General features: G+C 43.9%; 1 protein-coding gene across 1 annotated transcript in view; it reads left to right on the top strand.

Moving 5' to 3' along the window:
• Positions 1-11,515, top strand: part of NDUFAF2 (NADH:ubiquinone oxidoreductase complex assembly factor 2) — a 250,622-nt gene extending 239,107 nt beyond the window's left edge. The window contains exon 5 of the mRNA XM_054578386.1: positions 11,499-11,515. The gene's annotated coding sequence lies outside the window, so the exon portion shown is untranslated. The remainder of the gene's footprint in view (positions 1-11,498) is intronic.
• The last annotated feature ends 309 nt before the right edge of the window (positions 11,516-11,824 follow it).

Consider the following 11,824-nt stretch of genomic DNA (forward strand, 5'->3'; position numbering starts at 1 on the left):
TAACTCCCTACATCTTCTCGTTGTATATAGCACACACAGAATAAACTGTATGCAAAGTCAGTTATGAATAAAGGTTTCTTGTAAAAAATGAATAAATACACAAGTGAATGTATGACTTAAGCAAAAAGTGGGACTTACATTTAACTTTATTTGCCAGGATAGTCCCTTGTCCTTGATGTAGGACCCTAACTCTGAGGTCATTTTCATGAGACAGGTATCTCTAACTGGTAAGCCATATGTGGATCAAAATGCATCGTGTTGCATTTCTGAAGCCTAGGTGGAGGTTTGGGGAAACACTTTGTCCTACAGCCATGAAATTTGGTATTTATCTTCTTTATGTTCCCATAGAATTAGCTGTATGTGACCAAATAAGATGGTATCTCCTAAATCGATCTATCCATACACTTGAATATACTCTCAAATAGACCCATTCAAAACATTTTTAAAACCTTAATTTTCTAATATCAAATCTCATTTTTAACTAAGGCTTAACTTCCACTCCCCGTTGCATCTCCAGAGAAGGATTAGACCAGGCCACATCACATCTGGCTGGGCCTGCGATGTCTCGGGGATTTATGAATGACAGGCTATATTAGAACTGGGGTCATGTGCAGTCATCCTGAAACCAGAAGCTGAATGCTCCCTTCCCAGCAGCGTGAGGTCTGGGTAAACAGGCCATCCAGGGCGGCACCAGCTCCGCTCTCTCCTTTTTCCAGAATCTTGCTTCACGAGAATGCAGAGCCAGAATCTTGTGGCCCTCTCTAACAAAGAGCCTGTCATTGAACTGAAGCTCTGTCTTTCTTAACGTTGGTTCCAGAGGGCAAGGAAGAAAGGGGCTGGAGCAGGTGTGAGGGAGAATCGGGAGACAGGAGGGCACTCTGAGTTCACCAGCAGGAGACACCGCCCTTCCCTGCATCCGCGGAAAGGCAAGGTCATGGGCCTCGGCTATCGCAGTTCCCACTAATAAGCTGAAAAATATGCAAACTAGTGAGTTCACACAGAAGTTCAGACATTCTTCGGGCATTACAGAGAATTATTTTGAAACATACAATAAGATTATTGAGGGGCTGGTCTGTCAGTCAGCAGCAGCTGAGTCTCTGGGAACGTGGGAGCCTTTCCTGAAACCGCTATGGTGACCGCAGGTCATGGAGGGATGCTTGTCTCTCTGTGAACAGGGCCGTCTGTGTCTGGTCCCTGAGACCCGCTGGGCAGCTCGGAGCGGTTTTCATTTCCTTAGTGACTACTGCCACCAGGGCCACATCCAGTAGGACTCCCAGGGTCACACTCTGGCTCCTCGAAGCCCTAGTCTTCTGCCTCTTTCAGAGCAAAGTGCTAGAAAACAGTGAAGAGAAAACAAGACACCCCAAAAGATGTATTTGGGAGAGACAAGGCCCTACAGGTAAATACTAAATGCCACCATGATATAATATATGTAAAAAAGGATTTTGAAAAATTCTAGTGCTGCATGCATAAAAGATAAGACCGTTCCTCCTAATAGCCTAGCTTAGTGGATCCACAAACTATAAGCACTGAGCCATGGATAAGCTGGTCCTTAAAAACAGAACCAATAGTGCCTTCTCTCCTCAATGCTACTCATCCATATTCAGCCTGTGGAAAGTCATCTAGACTTTGTGGTGTATGATGGTTGATAACATGCAAGCCAGAGACCTTTACTTAACGCTGGTTGTGGTCAGAGAAGAGATGAGAGAATAGAAAGTGGCATCTGAGAGTTCACATTAATGTGCACCACATTATGATTTTCAAAGCGCTTTTGCTTTGTAGCCTCAGGATTGGGTGAAATATGTAGGGATTATACTCTTCATTTTCCAAGAAAGGAAACCGAGGCTCAGAGAGGTGGCATGGCTTGACCAGGTCCCAGGACTGACGAGGGTCCACCATGGCTGTGCAGTCAGCGGCCTCTAGGAAGCCCGGCAGAAGCCTGGCCACATATCATTCTAAACCCAGAACGTGAAACAGGTGCGCTGCAGAACCGCAGAGGCCAAAGTCCTTTCCCTGTTTCTGGCTCCCACCATCGCTAAACAGTGTGCCTGAGACGGGCGGGTTTGACTTGCCTCCATTACACCTCGCCCCCTGCACCTTCGCTTTCAGAGCAGCGCGTTCCTGAATAATCTGCACAAAGGAGAGCTTGCTCCAGTATCAGGGTAATTGCAACACGGTAATATTTAGCACACTCAGCACTTTCCACCTAGATGTTATCTCATTAACCTTCCCGTGTCCCAGTGAGGCATGTGCTCCATGCAATGTTGCTATAGTCTCCATTGCTTTAGGAAAACAGTCCTCCTCTGCACCCCGGCATGAAGTCCTTCGGCTCTGCAGCGATTTTGCTGGGGTTGCAGGCCCTAAACTGAGGTTTTCTTTTAAAGGAAATGACTGGAGTACAAGCAGTAATACTATCTATTGCTATGTTCTGAGCACAGGTATTTAGAAGTCTCTCTTTGCTGTGAAAAAGGGTTTTTGCTTCTCTACAATGATACTGAATAATAAATGTTTGTTAAATGTCTGCTACTTAATTTTTACAAGGTTGTAAGTAGGTATTTTCTTCTTTTTTATTGGAAACCGAGGTGGCCGAGTAGGGGGTATACCCAGGTCTGGGTGACTCCAAAGCCAAGATGTAAGATGCTGTTATCCTGTGTAAGAGATTATTCCATACTTGGGGCCCAAACAACACAGTTTAGTTGGCACCAACTATATCTGGAGACTTCCCTCTACCCACTGCCAGCACTGGGGAGCGAGAAGGTGAAGGGAAGGGGCTAGGGCAGCAGCGGCTCACGCAGCTCCTTGCAGCAGTGTCTCATCTGAAGGTCTTTCAAAACCCACGGGCTGTTTCCAGGGCTCCTAAGCCACCAGGGAGTGTGTGCCCTGGTGCAGGGGAGAATTACGCAGCGTGGGGAGGGAATCTCACAAACAAGATGAAAGGCAAGGAGAGAAATGGAATCCACACAGAGGAAGAAAAGGGGGTTGGACGGGAACCTGCATATGCGGCTGACGTCCATGTCAGCTCAGACACCATCGGTAGAAACAGACCTGACAGGACTGAAGGAGTCCTTGCTGATTTGTGAAAGAACAAGTTTCACTACACAGAATCTGCATTTTCCATTTGTCCTACTAAGTTCGGAAGGAAAAGAAATGCTTCATCAGCAACCTCAGTAAAATGAGGTGGTGTTGCACATATAATCAAACCAGTAAAAGGAAACCTTTCAAACCAATTTCGATATACCCTTATTGTATTTGCATTAGCTCCTGGGGTGAATGTGAGAGTCTTGCTAATAATTCATTTATATAAAATTGATTGTAAGAGGAGGGGTAGTTATTGTCCTAAGTTCATTACGATCCATGCCCTAATTTCACAGTTAGTAAATCAACTTGTAGTATCATTTGTTTGAGTAGTTCCTTTAACCCAGGCCTTGGACTCAGGAATGGGTGGCCCTACGCAGTGCTGCTCTGCACCTGGCCACCAGGTGACTTGAACGCTGTGTGTACTTTAGTGTTGACTTGGTCAGAGGGACTCACCGAATCCAATACTCATTTTTACATTCTTGCATAGAAAAGTGGACTCAGATTAGGATCAGCCTTACTAATGAGCACCCGGGAAATAACCAGCTACCTTCCCCAAGGCTACATTTCTCATGCAATGTCCTCGTTGTGGGCATGTGACTAATCACAAAGCTCTGATAAGTAGTGTGTGTTCAATGTAAATTATAAACTAGTCAGACTGACATTTGGCCTGATAGTGCTGAAGCAGGTATTTCCAGCTTTGTCAGATCAAGCTTATAGTCCAGCAATTTTCAACCGCTGTGCCACAAGAATTTTTAAAACATGCAATGCCTGACTATTTTGTCAGGGGCACTGACCTCTTTTTCCCTTAGATTGTCAAATTAAAAAATGACAATAGCCAAAACAACAGCCACTGGGCATGAATGAATCAAAATTAACCTATTTCTTGTCAATATTGTCAAGACAAGATTGTCAATATTGTCAATATTGTTTCCTGTCAAGATTGGTAAAAAAAATTTTTTTTGGTGTGTTGCAGAATTTTAGTAATTAGTTTACGTGTGCCATGAAATGAAAAAGGTTGAAAATTGCTGTTATAGCCTAATGAATACTTCTGAAGACCTGTAGCTGACTCCTCATCTGTCTAAATTTCAGTAGCTTCTCTAATCTAGATTAGCATAAAATTACAAACTTCAAGTGGTGGTATGTTTATTCTCATTGCCTTAAGTAAGTGAATGATAAGCTTCTCAAAGTCTCATGATTTCCATACTTGTCCTTGTCCAAAAGGACAGATTCTTATCCTCAGTGGCCCATGACAGGGTTTATCATTTCTACAGGCAAATTCTTGCTTCAATCCAGCTAGAACCTCTCCTGCTCTAATTCACTTTCCTCTTCCGGTTACATCTTCAGAAGTCATGGGGAATAACTGTTTGATATTTCATCCATGACACCTTCTATAAACTTGAAAACAGCGATGAGGTTTATCCAAAGTCTTCTCTACCATAAGATGGAACTGATTCCTTTTAACTTTTGATTTTGGCTCTGTTTTCCCCAAGAGAGGGCTCCTATACCCATTCTGGTTTCTCCCCATTTTTATCGTGCGCTGATGTACAGTGAGGGCACATTCAGAGGTTAATTATCTCTCGGTGAAATCTGCAGGCAGGGCCCCTGCAGCGCAGCCGTGGGGGATGTCTCTGCGGTCTGCAGCAGGTTGCGCAAGTCCTCTTGTTGCCAGGTGTCTGCAACAATTCCAGATATCCCATGCAATACAATAATGCCCAGTAAAAGACAGGGGTCTTCTCCCGCGAGCTCTCTATATTATAAGAAAAGCCTTTTCCCAAAGCTGCCCAGATGGCTTACTCTCAGATCTCCTTGGCTAGGATTGGGCCACAGGCCAGGAGAATGGGACTGCCAAATTGCCCAGAGCAGTCACCACTCTGCTCCCACCCCAGCCCAGGAAAAAGGCTCATTCCTGAGCACGGAGCTTTGTGGAGAAAGAATCTTCAAACCGAATCAAGTCTCTTTGAGCAAGGATAAAGGGGAAGGGGCAGTCGTGGTGGTTAGGAGGGCAATCTGCTGAGCAAACTATTCTCCATATAGTTCAAAATATTAACTGCATAATGAAACAAGGAATTATTTGAAAACCCATTAAGAGCCAGGGACTGTGAGAGGGGACAGGCACACAAAGATGGGCATCATGTGATCTTTGACCTATGAAGTTGGCGATCAAGGTGGGGCAAAGACACTTCCCAGAGAATTTCAAAATTTTACAGTAAGTGATGAGACAGAAGTATCACAGAGTGTTCTAGAAGCACAGAGAAGGAGCCCTTAGCTCAACTGAAGGCTGCAATTCCTGGGGAGAGGCCAAGTGGACTGGCTGTGTGTGCTGAGAATGAGGCTAAGAAAACGAGACTTAGGAGGGACTATGAGGTATGCGACTCTTGATTTTCTAGTCTTTGTATAATATTTTATGTTTTATTATTATGGCTCATCTAAAGTTGATGAAATAGAAAATCCTTTCAAGCCTTGAGGGTGGTGTACATTTCAAGGGTCATTTCCCATGAGTTCATTTTTTCATATTTTGCATCTGGATGAAGTCCATTTTATGATCAGTGAATTCCATATTTGAACAAGGAAGCCACTCATCCAGTAGGAAAATGTGTGAGGGAGTGAAAATGAATGCAGTGCTGATCGTTATGATGTCACTGGCTCTGTAAATGGGCCTGTTTTTAAGTATTATTTAAAAAACTCATAATTTGGACTGACTGAGGGGGAATCAGTCAGAAAGAGTAGAGGTCCCTTAGAATTGTGATATTACTTTTACTAATGTGTGTCTTAAGATAGGATAGCAAAGAGCTGCTTGTGAGGAATGTGTGTTCAATAGATAAGAATTTCCTTAGCACATTCCCCATCTCCCTGAAAGTGTTCCCCCAACAGCAAGAGACACTGGAAAACAAGCTGTTCTTTCCTCCGTACCTTTTTTTTAAAAACATGAATTTCTGCTTTTTTTTTTTACATGATTTACATTTTAAGAAAAAAAAAATGCCTTAACAGATATGAACTTTAGCCTGGTCTCTGTTGAGTTCATTAGAGAATTATGAATATGTAAAGAATGTGAGCCTTTAAAAATCTAGATCCACTATTGGAGTCCTATCTGCACATTTTCATCTGAAATACAATTCTCCTCTTACAAATCAACAAGAAAAAGATGTTACTTCAGTAACATCAAGGCAAAAGTCATGATCAGGCAATTCAGGGAAACAAATCATGTAAAATAGGGTTAGCTTCCTTAATAATCAAAGAAATGAAAGTTAAAGGAAGATATCACCAATTGAATTGGCAAAAATTTTTGTAAAAGATAAACCAATCAATAAAGTGCTGGTAAGAGTATGGAGAAATGAGCACCAACGTTTCATTCTGCATCTAGAGATGTATGTGCAAAGATGCTTATTCTAGCACTGTTTGTTTTAGTACAAAATCTTAAAACAATTTAAATGTCCATTAATTGAGAACTGATAAATAATAGTATATTCATGCTATTATTGAATATTATGAGCTACTACACATCTGTTTAAAAGAGTGAGGTATATCTGTATACATTGATTCTTTAAAATTTCAAGGTGTATTACATAAACAAAGCAAGGTACAGAACAGACTAAAAGTTATCTATATGTACATATATGGAAACATTAGTAATTGTATTTTTGGATGGATATATAAAAACTGTTAGTATAGTTATAATGGTTACACTCAAGGGAAAGTACTGGAGGTAAAGGATGGAAGACTTGCTTTTTACTTTATACCTTTCTGTATAGTTTGAATCTGTGCAAGATTTCTGTATTTTAAAACATGAAATGTGTCTTTTAAAAAAAATAGATTACATTTTCATGCTTTGATATGAAAAATATCTGCACTATAAGAAGACAAAGAGCAGGTACAAAATAATCAGAACACTATGGCCCTGCTAATGATTCTATTTAGATAGAGATCTAGATGCAGACCTTTGTAGTGTTTGTGTTTAAAAAGCCTGGAAGGAAATACCCTGAACTATCATCAGTGTGGCCACCCTAGACAACATGAGGGAAGTGTTGAGATAGCAGAAAACTTCACTTTTCTGTACTGTTTAATTTTCTATGCGGCTCATAAATTATCAGAAAGAAAAATATAAATTTTCCCAACTGGGGGAAAAAGTAAAAAAAAAAAAAAAGAAAGAAAGAAAAAAAGGATATCCAGTCTCCCACTCTTGTTTGCATGAACCACTCCTGTCTGCTGTATGCAAAAACAAGGGTTTGACTCCGTCTCTCACCTGGATCTTCTATGCTTGCTCTCACCTATTTCCCATTTAAATTTCACCTTGAGGAGGGAAGCCTTTGTAGTCAGAGTGGGATAGGCGAGAAATCGCTCCTTGGATCCAACTTATCTACCCAAGTCTTGCCAAACTAGAAAAACTGGAAAATCAAAGTCAAAAACAGAAGTCCAAACACGACACTGAAAACTAGCCCAACCTGTCAACGAAATCAACATGTTTTAGCATACCACCGGTTTGTGCGAGGAGCTAGCCGCCAGCTGAAAGGAAAGGAGCCCTGGGCCAGAGCCCCAGACCCTGGTGCTCCCAGAGACCACCTGGGGCCCACCCCCGCCCCCACAAGGAGGATATGAGAATCTGGTGGGGCAGAAGAAGCACCATGGAAGTGAAAGGTGACCAACCACACCAATGCAGTACAACCCGGAAGTTTGTTGCGAATGTTGCCTAGAAAATTAGGAGAACCCAAGATGTTCATTAACCCAAATATGCTCTAATTTTATTAAGAAAATTCTGTGATGCCCTGACCAGTGTGGCTCAGTTGGTTGAGCGTCATTCCACAAAACGGAAGGTTGCTGGTTCAATTCCCAGTCAGGGCATGTGCCTGAGTTGCAGGTTTGGTCCCTGGTCAGGGCACATAATGTTTCCCTCTTTCTCCCTCCCTGTCCCTTCTCTCTAAAAATAAATAAATAAAAATTTTTTAAAAATAAAGAAAGAAAAAGAAAATACTGTGACAACCCAACCTCAAAAATTGTTCTTTCAAATACTTTTAATCTCAGGGTTTAAATATCACTTTCAGACTTGTCAACTGATGATCGTTTGTGCCAACTCAGTACCAACAAAAATCCCCATGTTGGGATTCGGTGAGGAAGGAAACTTTATTCAGTGCAAGACAGCTCAGTTGTGATACAGCGCTGCTGTGAAAACAGCACAACTGTAGAACAGCTCTGGGGCCAGGCCCCCCTCTAGCCAGACAGCTCTGCTCTGGAGAGACATCTTTGTTGTTTCAGCTCACCCAGGGAGACACAGTCTCCGTTCTTCCCCGGAAAGAAAACTGCACTCCCCAAGGCAGAGGGGAGCTGGCTTGTGTGGACAAGAGTCCCTGCCCCTGATCCCTGATTGGTCTGTCCTCATGCAAATGAGGATTCCAAATCCTTATAGTTTGACTAGTCCAAAAGGCACTGTCCTGATTGGTCAGAATAAAGCCACTCTGATTGGTCAGAGCTGCATAGCTCTGATTGGCTGGAGAAAGCCTCAGTCCTATTGGCTGAAACAGGATTCCAGGGAACCTTTACAAGGGCTGGCTCAGATGGCAGAAGCATAGTACAGGCAGTTCAGCACAGGCTTCTCTGTGAAGTGCAGTTTATGTGAGAGGCCTCTCTGTAGAAATGGCTGCTAGGGTCTGTTTTGTTTGTCTATTATTTGTTTTTGTTTGTTTTTTAATATATTTGAGCCCAGTTAGCCACCAGGAGCCTTTCTTAGTAGGTGTCTTTTTTCCTAAGGATTCGCAGTCTTATAACATGACTGCACACTAATGGTGTGAATTGCTACTGGGCAACTCTTAGCACCTGTGTTGACACCTGTTCCAGTATTACCTGCCCCCCTGTTACTTGAGAGAGCCACTATTACAGAAAGGAAAGGCAACTCATGTGTGTCCGAGTGCTGGAGGGGAGCTTAAAAAAGAGAAACCTCAGTTGAAAGAACAAATCAGATTCCCACTTCACTCAGGGAAACCGGAAGGGGAGATTGAGCAGGACCACACAAGGGGAAGTGGTCAAGCAGAGGTTTCTAGAGCCAAGGCCACTATTTAACCTATGGAGCAGTTCTTTGCTGTTTGTTTGAATCTAGTTATTACAAACATTGCATGTGCTGGCCCACAAAAAGAGAGAGAGAATAGTTGAATAGTTTCTTTTAAGTTGAGAAAATATTTAAACAAGGTTGGCAATTGTTACTGGCTGGATTGTGTCCCCCAAAATAGATATTCTGGAGTACTAATCCCCAAACTTCAGAATGTGACCTTATTTGGAAATAGGGTCTTCGCAGATTTAATCAAGTTAAAATGAGGCCATTAGGGTGGGCTCTTATCCAATATGACTGTTGTCCTTATAAAATGGAGAAATTTGGATACAGAGACAGACGCTCACAGAGGGGAGAAGGTGCGAAGACTCAGGGAGAACCCGGTGAGAGGACAGAGGACTGGAGTGCTGCATTCAGAAGCCCAGGGACGCCCAAAGCTACCAGGAGCCAGGAGAGAGCCTGGAACAGATCCTTCCCCAGGGCCATCAGAGGGAGCGTGGCCCATCAACACCTTGACTTTGGGCTGTTAGCCTCCAGAACTGTGAGAGGATAAGTTTCTATTTATGAAATAGATACCCACCCGGTCTGTGATACTTTGTCATGGCAGAAACAAACACATCTACTCAAGTCACGTGTCCTTAACAAGGATCAGAAAAACAAAGGGCGAAACCTCAGCCTATTCCCGTGTGGCCTGTCTGTGTAACAAAATAATTAACAGTAGTTCATGGCTTTTCCACTGTGGTCTAGGACACTGGGCCCAGAGGTGCCCCTCGGCCTGTGGAACGCAGGGAGCCAGTGAAGCCCTCCCGCTGCGGCAGGACGGAGAGGAGAAGTGCAGAGCCTGGCCCTGCGCGCCGTCCTGACCTGGGCCCTTGCTTGGCTCAGTGCAAGAGCTAACACTGTGTGCTCAGCTGCTTCAAGCCCAGCCTTCTAACAAGAGGAGACAGAGACAACGAGAGGGCTCCCCAAAGGGGATGAATGCCTTGAGACCAGGCAGCGACCCTTCTTTTCGTGCCAACCATGGGGACAGGAATCAGGGGCAGGAGAGTTCACAAACAAAACTGAAACAGAAAATCTCAAGAACCCCAGGAACCAGCCCCTATCTGGCCAAGGATTTTTTGTTCTCGTTTCATTTTTGTTTCTTGTTTCTTTTTTATTTTAAAGCTTCCTTAGAAGGGAAAAGGTAGCACTGACATTGGAACCCCGGTGCATCATTTTTGTATGTGTATTTGTGAGAATATAATTGATTCTTCTGTGTGTGTGGTTCTATTATATGGATTCAATTCTCAGCTCATCCTTTTGTTATCTTTTTGAAGCCAGAAAATAAAAACAAAAATCCTCAGATGTTATTAAAGAGAAGCCCCTGGACCAAAAGGTTCTGATGGCAGGTAATTTCCCCCATTTGCCCCATAAGGGGCAGACCTCCGGCCTGAAGCCGCGTTAGCAACCAGGACTCCTGGGGTCCTGTGCCTGGATCAGACCCCTCTCCTCAGACCCATGCTCCGTCTGTGCTGGGTTAGACGACCTCAGCCCTGAGCCTTTGCTCTCATTCTTTTAGACATAGCTTTTGTCTGAAGGGTAGGCCAGGGTGAGAGGCAGGGAGGGCTGCCATCACAGAGGATGCTAGCAAACAGTGTTACAAATTTAGGGTGACTTCCCCCATTTACCTCACCCTAAAAAAAAAGAGTCCTTTTGTCCAAATAAAAAAGCATGTGAAAAGTGCAGGGTTTGTTGTTGTTTTGTAGAATTGGAACAGTGAGGTGTTTTCCCTGGGAGTCGGTTTCAAAATCAACAAACTGACACCTGCCTGAAAAAGGAAAAATGGAGTCAGCTCTGTCACCATCCTTCCTCAGCAACAGCCCTCCACGGGGCAAAGGAACACGTCTCCTTGGTCCCTGCTGTCCCCAAACTCCTGACCGCAGGGGCGCTTCAGGACCCACAGGGCGTCATCACCCCAGGTGTCGGCAGGGGAAGGAAGAAAGGTCAAGTTGTTTGTACCTTCGATTGTCTTACTACTGCTGGGCTGATGAAGTTGTTTTTCTGAGAGCTTCTCATTCCTCTGGCTTTTAAATACTTACTGCTTCCCCCCGCCCCCTTCGCCCAAGGCTAAGAGAGAAGCAAACTTTCCACAGTGTCAACTGTCACGGATTTTTCCTCTGCTGTACAATTGAGTGGAGGCAAGGCGGTTCGAAAAGACGTGATTTATTTATAAACATATCTGGAAATATTTTTAAAATAAAAGATGCCAAGGGAGGGGCTGGGTCGCAGCCAAGTCGTGAAGCGAGATGTTTGTTCTGGAGGTCGTTGGCATTAGCACCCTCCTACAGGTAGCTCTAAAGTAATTCAGGGTCAAGTGGAAACATTCTGACCACCCTTAAACCTTCAGTTTCAGATTCCAGAGCGTATGGATTCTGGCTTGCTGGGAAGCCGATCGGAGTGGCTCTGGGCTTAAGACACAATCCTGTTCTGTCGTTTCTGAGCCAATGCTGACCTGACCGCATTTGAAAACAGCTTCCGCAGCTGCTGTCCCTAAGGCCTCACCTTCACTTCCCTCGGCTTCCTTTCCTTTGCTTTTGCCTTGTTCTCAGGCTGGGATGCATGCAGATGTGGAAGAGACTGCCAGGGACCAACAGAGGATGGGGACGGTTTTAACAGGACTAAACACGCCCTTCCCAGGTTCAGTCTGCCACCTCTGTTCTCTCTCCTAACCTT

Source organism: Pteronotus mesoamericanus, unplaced genomic scaffold (genome assembly GCF_021234165.1).
Source record: "Pteronotus mesoamericanus isolate MK-2021 breed Mesoamerican mustached bat unplaced genomic scaffold, CSHL_Meso_final contig_50, whole genome shotgun sequence".
Taxonomy (NCBI): Eukaryota; Metazoa; Chordata; class Mammalia; order Chiroptera; family Mormoopidae; genus Pteronotus; species Pteronotus mesoamericanus.